Source organism: Rhineura floridana, chromosome 4 (assembly GCF_030035675.1).
Source record: "Rhineura floridana isolate rRhiFlo1 chromosome 4, rRhiFlo1.hap2, whole genome shotgun sequence".
In the NCBI taxonomy this organism is placed as follows: domain Eukaryota; kingdom Metazoa; phylum Chordata; class Lepidosauria; order Squamata; family Rhineuridae; genus Rhineura; species Rhineura floridana.
Genome location: NC_084483.1, coordinates 84,654,408 through 84,667,797, shown reverse-complemented (window position 1 = coordinate 84,667,797; position 13,390 = coordinate 84,654,408). Strand labels below are relative to the sequence as shown.

Below are 13,390 nucleotides of genomic sequence, written 5' to 3'. Positions count from 1 at the left end.
CAGGAGTGCTAATCTGAATGGCATCATGTACTGCCTAGACCAGCCTTTCCCAACCAGTGTGCCTCCAGATGTTGTTGGACCACAACTCCCATCAGCTTCAGCCAGCATTGCCAATGGCTGAGGCTGATGGGAGTTGTGGTCCAACAACATCTGGAGGCACACCGGTTGGGAAAGGCTGGCCTAGATCATGAGTGGCTACATCTGGCCCTCCAGATGTTGATGGACTCCATTTCCAATCAGCCCCATCCAACATGACCAATGACCAGGGATGACAGGTGATCTACTCCAACAACATCTGGAGAGTCATAGGTTAGCCGCGCTTGGTCTCTAGACCAAAATCTAGTTAACTTTCATCAAGGGCCAAAATGAAAGAACTTTTCATTTGGCTTCATAGGCAAATTGCTGTCCTTTGTGACTTGCCATACAGATTCCACCACCTGTTCTAATCACCATTGGGTGCTGGTGCATTTAATGTCAGATTTTTTATTTACTCCTATTTCCTACTGTTAACCTGTGCTGTTGAAATATATGCTTTCATAATTAATTGCTATGATTTGTATCCATGTTGAATGCCTAATTTATCAGTGTTCAAGGCTCCTGTAATTACTCTGTGTAAATCAAGTTTGAAGAGATTAGGTTGTAATGACTGCAAATGTACATTTCTCGTGACATGGCAGGGGTTGGTCATGCAAGCGAGGTTATTCAGCAAGGAGCACCTCATCTGCGGGGGAAAACACCAGCGCGGGAAGCGCCCAGCAGCTGCCACAGCCGCCCCAAGAGGAGCCCGCCGAACCGCCCCAGCCTGCCAGCACCATGCCGGAAACAGGGAAGCAACTGTTCGACCAGCAGCAACAACTGGAACACCAGCACAACATCAGAAGGTGTGGAGGAGGGGGGAGAGCACCTCACTGCCGCTTTCCAGCACAGGGCCTTCTGCTCGGCAACAGCCACTGCCATCACATTCTTCTCCTTCTCCTGCTCTAAGCAGGACCCGGGTCCTTGCCACCGCTTCTTCAACAAAAGCCCGGTGTGGGTCCTCCTGCACGGGGCCTCCTGGCATGGGGGTCTCCCTGCTCAACAACAGCCTGGCGCCTCCTACCCAACAACAGCCTGGTGCGGGGCCTCCCGGCACGGGGCCTCCTTCTTCACAACAGCCGCTGCCTCCACGTCCTTCTGCCCCTCCTGCTCCAGGTAGGGCCCAGATCCCCGAGCCCAAGTGCTCGCAGCTGCCCTCTGACATAAACTGCCAGCAGCAGCAGCAGCAGAAGCCTGGGGAGCAGCAACTGAGCGAGCCCGAGGACATGGGGAGGAAGACAACATTGAACCAGCAAACAGCTTCACTGTAATAAATGCTTGTCGCCCTTCTGCCTCTCGAGAACTCCCCCCCCCCGCTAAGATCACCTCCTCTTTCTTGGTGGTGTTGATAATGATAATGTTGTTTCTATTTAATTTAATTTTTGTATATTGTATTGTTTATATTGTATATTATGGTATTTTTATACCTGTGTTTATTTTTCTTGTAAGCCGCCTTGAGGGCCTTTGGCCGAAAGGCGGGGTATAAATAAAATGTAATAAAAATAATAAAAATTCAGATGAATATATTAATGGCTTGGATTCTGTAAAAACACACCGATGTCACAATATTGTTGAGCAGAAAAAAATTGCAGGATGGGCATCTGAAAGTATGGATACTGTATACATTGCAGCAAGTAGGAATGCTCTCAATTTTAAAGAGCCTTACATAACTTCACATACAAAACTTGTGCAATTCTTTATTTGTCTGAATCAACTTGGGGCACTTGAATAAGCAACCTGTGGAAGGCCATAGGTTCCCCAAACCTGGGTTAGATCCTAACTTGAAATGAAAATGGAAATGGACTGCCTTCAAGTCGATCCTGACTTATGGCGACCCTATGAATAGGGTTTTCATGGTAAGCAGTATTCAGAGGGGGTTTCCCATTGCCTCCCTCTGAGGCTAGTCCTCCCCAGCTGGCTAGGGCCTCAGCTTGCCACAGCTGCACAAGCCAGCCCCTTCCTTGTCCGCAACTGCCAGCTGAGGGGCAACTGGGCTCCTTGGGACTATGCAGCTTGCCCACGGCTGTACAGGTGGCAGGGCATGTAACCCCTGAGCCACTCACTGTGGGGGTGATCTTTAGCTGGCCCTTGACACCCAGGAGACACGAGCGAGGATTTGAACTCACTGGACTCCCAGCCAGGCTCTCCTCCCCACTGTGCTATACCAGCTCTTAGATCCTAACTTAGCCTTCCATTAAATGAAAGTCTCTTTCTATCAACAGAAGCTTATGCTTTCTTGATGGAAGATGACAGAAGGCAATTTTTGCTGACCCCCCTCCTGCTGCAGCATCTCCACTGTTCTGATGGGTCCCTGCACCCCTCTGGAGCAGTTTTTTGGAGTTCACAAAAGGCTGCAGAGGAGATGTTGGCTATTGTGATAACAGGATGTTGGACCAAATGAGCCTTTGGCCTGTTCTAGCAGGGCTCTTCTTATGCTCTTAAACAGAATCAGCAAACGGCTACACACAAACACAATTCTGTCAATCTAAGCACACTTACTAGGAAATAATGGAACTTATTTCTGAATGCATGTGCATAGGGCTGTAGTGCAAATTTCTGTACTGCTGCTGTTGCATATTTATCTTTTTTTAAAATGCATTTAATGTAGGATTTTAAGTTATGTGTTAGGCTGGAGACAGACAATAATTTGTCTGAGAGACACCAGACAATTGAAAATGATATGATAGATCTATCATTTCCCAGGGTATGCATGCACTTGTTCCTTTTATTCTACCGCTGTCTGTAGACAAGCAGTTTTTGCAGGCTTTCAAAGCACTACAAAGGCCTGTTTTACCAGGATGATTGTGGAACAAAAGAAACAAATGTATACACCCTGGGCAATGATAGTTCTGTCATGCCACTTTCAACTCTCTCTTTCAAAAATAATAATTGTTTCCAGCCTTAGTACTACCCTTGAAATGTACCTTTCTTATTTGACAGCTGTAAGTTTATTTCTGAATCTTCTGCCTTAAACCATTACATTCTAAAAATGAAATGAAACCTGACCTCTGTGGTAATAGGTTACAGCCTACTGTGTAATAAAATAGTTGTGATAATAAAAAATAATTGGAAAGATATTAATGCCTTAAACTAGGCCTAATTTGTTTTTCCCAGGAGTGTAAAAGCAACCCCTGTAAATCCTGTGCCAACCCTAGCAGTGAGACCGAATTGGCTCTAAACACAAGAATAAAACATTCTGTGGAACAGGTATTTAATGGCTAATAAAATGCCAGGATGAGTGTCAGACCTTGTTTGGTGAATCGCTCCAAGAAGTTGCAGAAAACATGCACTCTCCTCTGGTTATCAGTGTATTGAGTGCAGAGCAGTATCTTACAATATATTGATCTTACTTCTAGACTTCCCTTTACACACATATAAAATAGGATTCTATGCATTAACTGTCTTATTAGAGCTACAAATGCAAAGTACATGCCAACATCAGTCTTGTATTTAGTGTATTTCATCTATTATATCTTACTGTCGATAAGTTCCCATAATTTGGCCAATGTTGATACCTACTAGTAAGAATTAGGAGACCCAAAAGGGAAATATTAGGGGGGAAAACATGTTTAACAGTAAATGTTATTGCCAACTGATTGCCTTCACTAAATGCCCCAGGCGTTATATTTGCCATCAGTTACTGACATAGGGCATTTTCCATATCATGGATGTCCAATGCCAAAAAACAAGCATGATGCAAATATTCAGTATTTCCTGTCAAGTCTTTTAACACTTTAGAATTAGTGGTAAAGGTTCACTAAGTTTCTTACCTTTCCAAAAACAAATACATGATATATAGTAATATTGAGGGCTGTTTATTCTTTAATCTATAAAGCAGGGCAGGGAAACCTGTGGCCCTCTAGATGTTGTTGGACTCCAACTCCCATCAGCCCCAGCCAGCACAGCCAATGATCAAGAATGATCATTGTAGTCTAGCAACATCTGAAGGGTGTCCCATCCCTGCCATAAAGCTTTTGATTGCTTGAGGCCTGTATATTCTGCAGCCTTTCCCAGCCTTTGGGTCCCTGGATGTTGCTGGACTACAATTCCCATCATTCCTGACCATTGGCCATGCTGCCTGGGGCTGATGGGAGTTGTAGTTCAGCAATATCTGGGGGCCCAAAGTCTGGGAAAGGCTGTTCTAGAGGAGTGGTGGTGTCTTTAAAGTGGAGTGTATGGCAAAAGATGGGGCAGGGCACCATCAGTTTTATATATGTTGCTGCAGGCAGGGTTACAAAGAGTGAAGGTTCAGGTTATCCAATACGTGGAGCATAATGCTAATCAGATTGCTGAAAGAAATGAGTTGGATTGAGAGTCTGTGATTGCTGCAGGCCATTATCTCAGGTTGATTATGATTTGGTGCAGGGACATGAATGAATTTAAAAGTGGAGAGACAGCAGCGGATGAGTTGGTGGGGAAGAAATGATACATAACCAGTATGTTTTGTTTTTTTAGTAAGTATCCCAAGGGTTTTCCAGATTGGAGTGCTTGTGTGGAAGCTGTAGAAGTTTAGAAGAATGGGGGAACATGGTAAAATGTTATAATTTGAGAAAGGCTTTGGGGAAATAGTATCACAGAATTTGAGATACATCAGGGGTGGATAACCTATAGCCCCTCAGATAGTGTGGCCTCTCAGATACTCTCACCACCCCAGATCATTGGCCATGTGTGCTGGGGCTGATAGGAGATGCATTCCCAACAACATCTGGAGGGCAACAGGCTCCCCACCCCGGGATACTCTCCTACTTTGAGTCCTATTGAGATTTCTTATGTCAGTTAAGCTCAGACATTCCCTAAGTAATTTTGAACAATGTGGACATCCTGGCAGAGGTACCACTTTCATCGCTGCCCCAGAGTTATAGAACATCTTCTGCACAAAAGCTCACAAAAGCAAGAGCCACTTTGGGAAGCAGCATAAGACCTTTCTAATTCGACTGTTATTGGCAAGGGCTAAGTTTAACTGGGAATGCAGTTTTAGTATACCTTTGTTTTTGCATTGGAGATTAATACAGTATTTTTTGTGTATTGCAACATACACTGTGTAATTCTTCATTTTTATGATGCCTGATTTTGAGTGGGTGAAAGCAGTACCTGAAATATGAAGTCACATACACTTTTCTGTACAGCAGGTGTGAGCGGTTTGTGCTGCCACTTTGCTCTGCAGTATTATTTTAATTATTTATTAAATTTATATCCTGCCCTTTCTCTTAGAAGGAGCCCAGGTCAGCAAACAAGAGACAAAACACTAAAAACATCTATAAAACCTCTTAAAAACAAAACCTCTTTAAAAAAATCTTTAAAACAGTTGGACATTCAAGTACGCAGGAAAAGTAATTAAAGGCATAATTAACATGGGATCCTACAACTACCTTGGATTTGCACAGAATACTGGAGTTTTCACGGATTCAGTGGCTAAAGTTCTTTCACAGTCTGGAAGTGCAGTATGCAGCACTAGGCAAGAGATGGGAAACTTGGACAAACATGAGGAGCTAGAAACATTACTGGCCAGATTCCTTGGTGTAGAGTCTGCTTTGGCATATGGGATGGGATTTGCAATCAACTCAATGAACATTCCTGCTTTAGTTGGCAAGGGCTGTCTAATACTAAGTGATGAGTTAAATCATGCATCTCTAGTATTCGGAGCAAGACTTTCAGGAGCAACAATTTGAGTCTTCAAACACAATAATATGCAGAGTTTAGAGAAGCTGCTCAAAGATGCCGTTGTATATGGGCAACCATGCACCCACCGACCATGGGAAAAAATTCTCATAATTGTTGAAGGAATATTCAGCATGGAGGGATCCAGAGTCTGACTACTTGAAGTAATTCCCCTTAAGAAGAAATACAAATCGTATCTGTATCTGGATGAAGCTCATAGTATAGGAGCATTGGGTACCAGTGGCCGGGGTGTCGTGAAATATTTCGGACTTGACCCTGAGGATGTGGATACTATGATGGGGACATTCACCAAGACTTTTGGAGCTGCTGGAGGATATATTGGAGGCAAGAAGGAGCTGATTGATTACCTTCGTGTCCATTCGCACAGTGCAGTATATGCCACATCGCTTTCCCCCCCAGTTCTTGAGAAAATCATTGTAACAATGAAGTGCATTATGGGTGAAGATGGCACAACACTTGAGATCTCTACAGGTTATTTTATAATCAGCTGCACTCCTAACCTGGAAAAACCAAAGCAGTCGAATGGGAGGAGGCAAAATGACTTGACTCAACAGAAACTTGGGAGAAGTGTAATCTCTTTGTCAAGAGCAGCTGAACCCAGTGCTTACCTGACCTCCCAGCAGCTGAGTCTCTGCTGCTGATCAGGAGAGAGGAGCAGAGTGGCAGGGAGGTCAGCATGGTGCAAACACACCAGCAGCTTTGAGAGAAGAAGTGGAATGTGTGTGAGCTTAACCCTCCCTGCACCTAGAGTAGCCACACACCAGCTGTATTTCCCCAGAGCTTGGAAGTAACTAGTTACAAGTAACGAATTACTTGTAATTCATTACTTTTTTGAGTTACGAGTGGGTAATTCCTTTACATTTTGATTGTAATAAACTAGGAGTAATTTTACTACTTTTGTGGAGTAATTGTAACGTTTCCAGAATTACTTTTGGGCATTACTTTGGGGGGGGAGCAGGGAAGTCTTCTGCTCCTCTGATTTGTAGATGAAAATCATGTCCTTCAAACTGGGCTTCTGTGCAGTGTCGCTCATTCCTCATGCTCTGTGGATGGGTAGGAGGCGACAAGGGAGGAGGCAGAGAGTGAGATGGGGTGGAGTGGAGAAAACAATTATTTTAAAAAACAGATAGTGGTGGTGAAGAATGGAGTGGAGGGGAAAAGGATCCGGAGGTCAAGGACATGGATAAAGGAAGAGAAGGAGGCGGCAGCAGAGTGGAGATAAAGAACTGTGGAGGTGAAAGATGACAATGTGTGTGTGTGTGTGTGTGTGTGAAGACTGTGTTTGCACTTGGCACACAAAGTGGCCTCCACCACCCTCTCTGGCTACTGTGCTGCATTTGCAGTATTTTAACTTTTTTGCATCTCAGGGGAAAATGTTTGCTTGAGTGAGTGTCCCTTAGTTGGTGGCAGGGCAGGGTCTGGGAGGTGGTTAAGTGAGAGAGATTATGCTGGCTGGCTGAGTGGGGGGGGTGCACTTGGTTTGATGTGCAAAGATCTGAGTAGTGGCCTCAGCCTCCCTCCCCACCACCCTTACCAGCGGAGAGACCGCCATTGCTATCTTATGAATAAAAATAATTATTCTACTACCTCTGTATGTGTTTGTTTATTTTTAATGTTGTTTTAGGCTACTTAGATGTGCAGCAGCCAAGGCCAGCACCTTGTAGGCATGTTTGTAAAGTAACTGAAATGTAATTGTAGCGATTACTTTGAAGGAAAAGTAAAGTAATCAGTTACTTTCAGAGCAATTGTAATTGTAACGGTAATTACTACTTTTTTTGGCCATGTAACTGTAACTGTAATTTATTACTTTTTAAAAGTAATCTTCCAAGCTCTGTATTTCCCTGTGATGTTCTGGTTGCAAAGGAACAGGATGTGGAGATGGAAGCAAGCCTATCTGGACACAGGGGGAAGACACTGCTACCAAGGAATCTGTTACAGACTTCTTTGAAGGATATGGACTGTTATGCAATCATGGGACTATTGTATATTTGTTTGTTTTCTCTCTCTCTCTTTCTCCATATATATATATATATATATAGATTTTGCAGACTAGATTGAGTTGATATTTCAGCCTGTTTTATGATATTTTGTGGTATTATTTATTGATACTGTTGTAGTTTTTATTATTTCTGAATTGTTTTTATCATATTATTTTGTTCTTGCTATGGAAACTGCTTTGAGGTCACCTGGTGATGAAAAGTGATATACAAATATATGAAATAAATAAATAAATAAATAAATAATAAAACAAAATCTTTTTTAAAAAAAGATGTTTAAAAACATCTTAAAAACAATTCCAGCACAAATGCAGACTGGGATAAGGTTTCTACTTAAAAGACTTGTTGACAGAGGAAGGTGTTCAGCAGGCACTGAAAATATAACAGAAATAATCCCTGTCTAATATTTATGCGGTGGAAATTCCGAAAGGTAGGTGCTATAACACTGAAGATCCGCCTCCTATGTTGTGTGGAATGGATCTCCTGATGAAATGGTATATAACCAATAAGTATTTAAAACATGGTTATGGGTCATGTAGAAGAACTGCCTTTTCAAGGCTAAAAGCATAGTATAGTTTTATGTGCATTGGTATATGATTACAGATCTGCAGCTAAAACAGCTTCTGGACTTTTGGGTTATGTCTTCATATATCACAGGTAGTGACAGAGGAGAAATTAGATTCAGTTTGCATTTAAAGCTGAATTAATCAAATTTGCACTTTCCAAAACAACATGAGAACTGAAACACAGCCATCCTTTGAAATTTGCACTTATCTGAATTTTGCGATGTAGTTTCCAAACTAAACAATGTTTACAAAAATGCATATATTTAGGGGAACGCATACACAAAAATTATTGTATGAGTGAAAATAACATACAAAAATGTATTATGATGAGAAATTGCTTGCAGAAATGTGCACGTCAGTCAGAAATGCAGAGAAAAATGTTTAGCAGAATTTTCATAACTTTTTTTAAAAAAATCACAAATTGCTGCAGAAATGTGTAGAACTGAATTTAACATTTGAAAAGTGAGAAACCGAGAGAACCAAAATTGACAGATTCTCCCATCACTAAATTCACAGGATAGTTCTGGTTTATCAACATTCCAAAGTTCAGAACCACTACCCCACTTCTCAAAGCTGAACGTGGTTCCATGCGCGGTTCACTTTCAGTCCAATTAATTGCAGTTGCAGCCTTAAGTAGAACCACAAGCCATTCAGATCAATGGGAGTCTGACACTGACTCGAAGACAGGTACTTCTTTTGAGATGTTTTACTTATGTAGGGCTCAACACTACACACTTCGCTTTGGCCATATAGTCTTTGTTAGACTGATTTTAGTTATACATTGAATGTTGACTTGCATGTTGACTCAGTTATACATTAAATGCTGACAGCTTCATTTTTCTACGTAAAGCTTATTATAATTTGACTTAATTAGTTTAAATTTTTGAATTATTTAAATTATAGGGTACTGTTTGATGTAAAATGACATTCCGTGGGAGCATATTCATTTTACTTAAATATCTAGTGTGAAGATTAGTTGATGGTAACGTAGGAATGTCATTTAGGTGGAACTTGACATATTTGTCTATTATAGAGCCACGAGAGTGGCTGTATACTATAGCCAGCGGGGATTTTTCACATTCCGCAATGTTAAATTGAAAATACACCCCCATGCCATTCTGATGCTTCCCATAAGCTCATTTCAAAACAAAACCTTACATAACTTATAGTCCTGAACTCAGAAACGCTTATTTAACAACCCTGTCAATTTTCATGGCGATACACAAAACAGTCAGAGAGAATAGACAGTTCAAAGTATAAAAAGAGAGAGAAAAACCTCAGAGCCGTTTTGGACTTTTTTCTCTGTTCTCATAATCTGTTGAAATTCATTAAAAATCAGCCATGTTCACAGAGTACCTGTAATTCTAATACTGACGTTGCCCCATACTCTGACCTTCATCTTCTGCAGTTTAAAACTTTAAAAAAAGCCTGGCTGATTTTTAATTAATTTAATAAATTTTGGCTGGGACCCAATGATAGCGCGGAGCATGCTCAGTAAGAACCAACTGTCAGAGTTCTAAAAGCCTCACAGCTGCTGGGCTTGCCTAATCAGAGGGCCACACCCACACCAGACTTTGATTTCATGTGAGACAGTCATGGCTTCCCTCAAAGAATCCTGGGAAGTGTAGTTTGTGAAGGGTGCTGAGAGGAGACTCCTATTCCCCTGAGAGAATGGTTAACAGTCAGCCACTCTGATTGAAGGTCTGTGAGGGGAACAGGGCATCTCCTAGCAACTCTCAGCACCCTTCACTAACTACACTTCCCAGGATTCTTTGAGAGAAGCCATGACTGTCCAAAGTGAAATAAAGGCCTGGTGTGGATGTGGCCAGGGAAAGCTTTGGTTTAAATTTGGGTGGGAGGCTACATGTGTCTGCTGTAGAATAAAAAGGTGGGGGAAAGCCTGAAAAAGAATGATTCTGTTTACAATGTTTTCCTTTTGGAAAGGAAAGGTGCTTCCCTTCTGCCCAGTGCCCACACACCCAATCTCCTCCCCTCCCACTCCCTGCCCCTTCCCTGGGTCAGTGTTGGACTACGACCTGGGAGACCAGGGTTCGAATCCCCACACAGCCATGAAGCTGACTGGGTAACCTTGGGCCAGTCACTGCCTCTTAGCCTCAGAGGAAGGCAATGATGAAATCACCTCTGAATACCGTTTACCATGAAAACCCTATTCAAAGGGTCGCAATAGGTGGGGATTGACTTGAAGGCAGTCCATTTTCATTTTCAAACATGATTGCATAGAAATAAATCCCACTGAACTCAAAAAATATGCAAATGATCAAACCCACCCTCCTCTTTCCTCCTATCCCCTCCTCTTGCCCCTTCCCTCCCCCTTCCTTTGCCCTTCACTCCCCATCCCCTTCCAATCCCCTCTTTCCCCTTCCCCTTCCCCCTCCTCCCCTTCCTCCTCCCCATGGTCAGTTTTACCTATCTTAAACATGATTGCACGGAAGTAAATACCATCAAACTCTATAAGCATGCAAGTGATCAAACCTGCCCTCCCCTCCACCTTCCTTTGCCCCCCTCCAATACACTCCTTCCCACTCCCACTCCTCCTCCCCCATGGTCCGTGTTTCCTATCCTAACCAAGATTGCATAGGAGTAAATCCCATTGAAAATAAGCATGCAAATGATCAGACCTGCTTTTCCCCTCTCCTCTCCCTTCCTCCTCCCCTGCCCACTCCAGCCCTCCCTCCCTCCGTCCCCCGGTCAGTTTTACCTATCCTAATCATGATTGCACAGGAGTAAATCGCACTGAATTTAATAAACATGCAAATGATCAGACCTGTCCTTTTCCTCCCCTCTCCATCCTGCCTCCTCCCCTCCCAGTCCTCCCCTCTGCATTTCCTCCCCTCCCTCCTCCTCCTCCTCCCCTCCCCATCCTCTGTGGTCAGTTGCACCTATCCTAAGCATGATTGCAGGGGAGTAAATCCCATTGAACTCAATAAGCATGCAAATGATCCATCCATTCTCAGCAAACTTGCACAGGATCCATTTCTAACCTCCCGGATTAGAAAGCAGAGAAATTCACTAGAAGAAAACCCAATCCACGAGGACAAAAAAAAGAAGTAAATAAATAGGAAATCTGGTGTCAAATTTGAATTTTGCTAAATTTGATCACATCCCTAGTTGGAATGTATGCACATTTGTCATCTTTTTTAGTGACCAGGTTGAATGGAAAAATGCATGATACCCTGTTCGCTGTTCTTCCTTGAGGAGACACTAGGATGTCATGTCTGCAGAGGTAAATTTTTGATTCTTTGATGTACTATTGATTCTTAGAACAGTTATGTTTAATCCATAGAAAGTGACTGTATGGTAAATTATTATTTAAGTGCATGGGATAGTAATTGTGATATTTTTACTAGTAGTTTTTTCATATATCATAGTCATCAGGCCATGTGCAGTTTTCCTGACCACAATATCCAAAGGATTGACCTACTGAGTACTGCAAATGGTCTCAAAATATCAGAAATAGGCGAATTTGCAACAATTGCCTTTGTTGGAAACAAAATGTTGGACTAAATTTCTCAATCACCCCCTGTGGACTGGAACTCTTGAGTGAGGAAGCACCTGTTTGAAGCAGGGAAATTTTTGGTAACTATTGCCCTTGAGTAGGTTGTTCTATTAAAATATGTTGAGCAGTGTACACTCATGAAAAAACTGGTATCAGTTTGAGGCTCTCTGTCTTTTGCTTTCTTGACTATTTTGGATGCTCTCCTCCTTTCCTACTCATCTTGCTTTCTCACAGCAGCCAGGTGCAAGATGCCTCTGGGAAACTCACAAGTGGGACATGAAGTGGTGACCTCCTTCTGTTGTCTATCAGCATTATCTGGTATTCAGAGATGTATTACCAGGAACCAGAACACCTCTTGTGCAAGCAGAAGGCAATCCCATTCATGGACGACTGGCCTCTCCCGTTTACATCAGTTCCTCTACTTGGCTACAGTAACTTATGCCCATGTCCCCTGCTGTTCTAGAGGATTTCCTGACCCTTCAGAAGTGGGTTTTCAGAGTTACAAGGGGATGAAGAACACAATAACAATTCTCTGGATTCTGCCCGCCGCCTCTCAGCATAGAAATTCTGTATAACAGGGGTGGGAAACCTCGGATTGGGCAGACCAATGCAGCCTTCTAGGCCTCTTTATCTGGCCTTTAGGGTTCTCCACAGGTCACACACCCTCTTTCCTCAGGTTACCCCTCTCACCAAGAGGGAGGGTTGAATTTGTCAGCTCTGGGTTTTTTGTTCCTTATTTTTCTAATCTTAAGTTTAGTTCTTCACATTTCCACATCAGTTTGCAATTGCTTTTAAAAGATGTCCTCATCAGGGTTTTTGTGCAAATTTCTTCTTATACACATTTTTGCATACCATTTTTTCCTAATATACACATTTTTGCAAAGCAACATTCCCCAATATAATGGATTTTTGTATGTTACTTTCAGTAATGTATGCATTTTTATGCCCATTTTACCCTAGTATATACAATATTGCACACACTGCTTGGCTGGAGAACAGCTCTACAAAATTCAGGGAAATGCAAATTTCAAAGGATGGCTGTGTTTCAGTATGTGTATTGTTTTTGGAAAGTGCTACTTAGATAGATTTGCCTTTAAATGCCAATCAAAGTTTTTTCCCAGCCCTACTCCCCAGGCAGTTTCACATCCTTTCTGAGTGTTTTTCCGTGGTTGGAATGTGTCCTTGAACTCTAAGAATCCTTCTTGCTTGTGTTTAGAACTTGCCTACTGTACAAAACCCACATTTACATTCATTGTTCCACCCTCTTTTGCCTCTGTGACCCTGGGAAGGTTGCTCAGAAGGGAATGTGGCCCCCAGGTTGGCCAAGCTTCTCCACCCCTGCTATAGCCATCATAACTAACAGCCTTCAATGCGCCTATCCTTTGTTTGTGCTCCACACTCAAGTCACCAGAAATCTTTTATGATGAACAATATTACTGAGCAGACCTGAACAGAATGTAATTCAACTAAACAGAACAGACATGTTTGTTCATTATGTGTCTCTGCACAGTCACTTGTAAATATTTTGCAGAGCATTATATGGCTAAACTCATGAA

General features: G+C 42.4%; 1 pseudogene; it reads left to right on the top strand.

Annotated features, from left to right (window-relative positions):
- Positions 1 to 813: 813 nt before the first annotated feature.
- On the top strand, positions 814 to 6,395 carry LOC133384155 (serine palmitoyltransferase 2-like; annotated as a pseudogene).
- Positions 6,396 to 13,390: the final 6,995 nt, after the last annotated feature.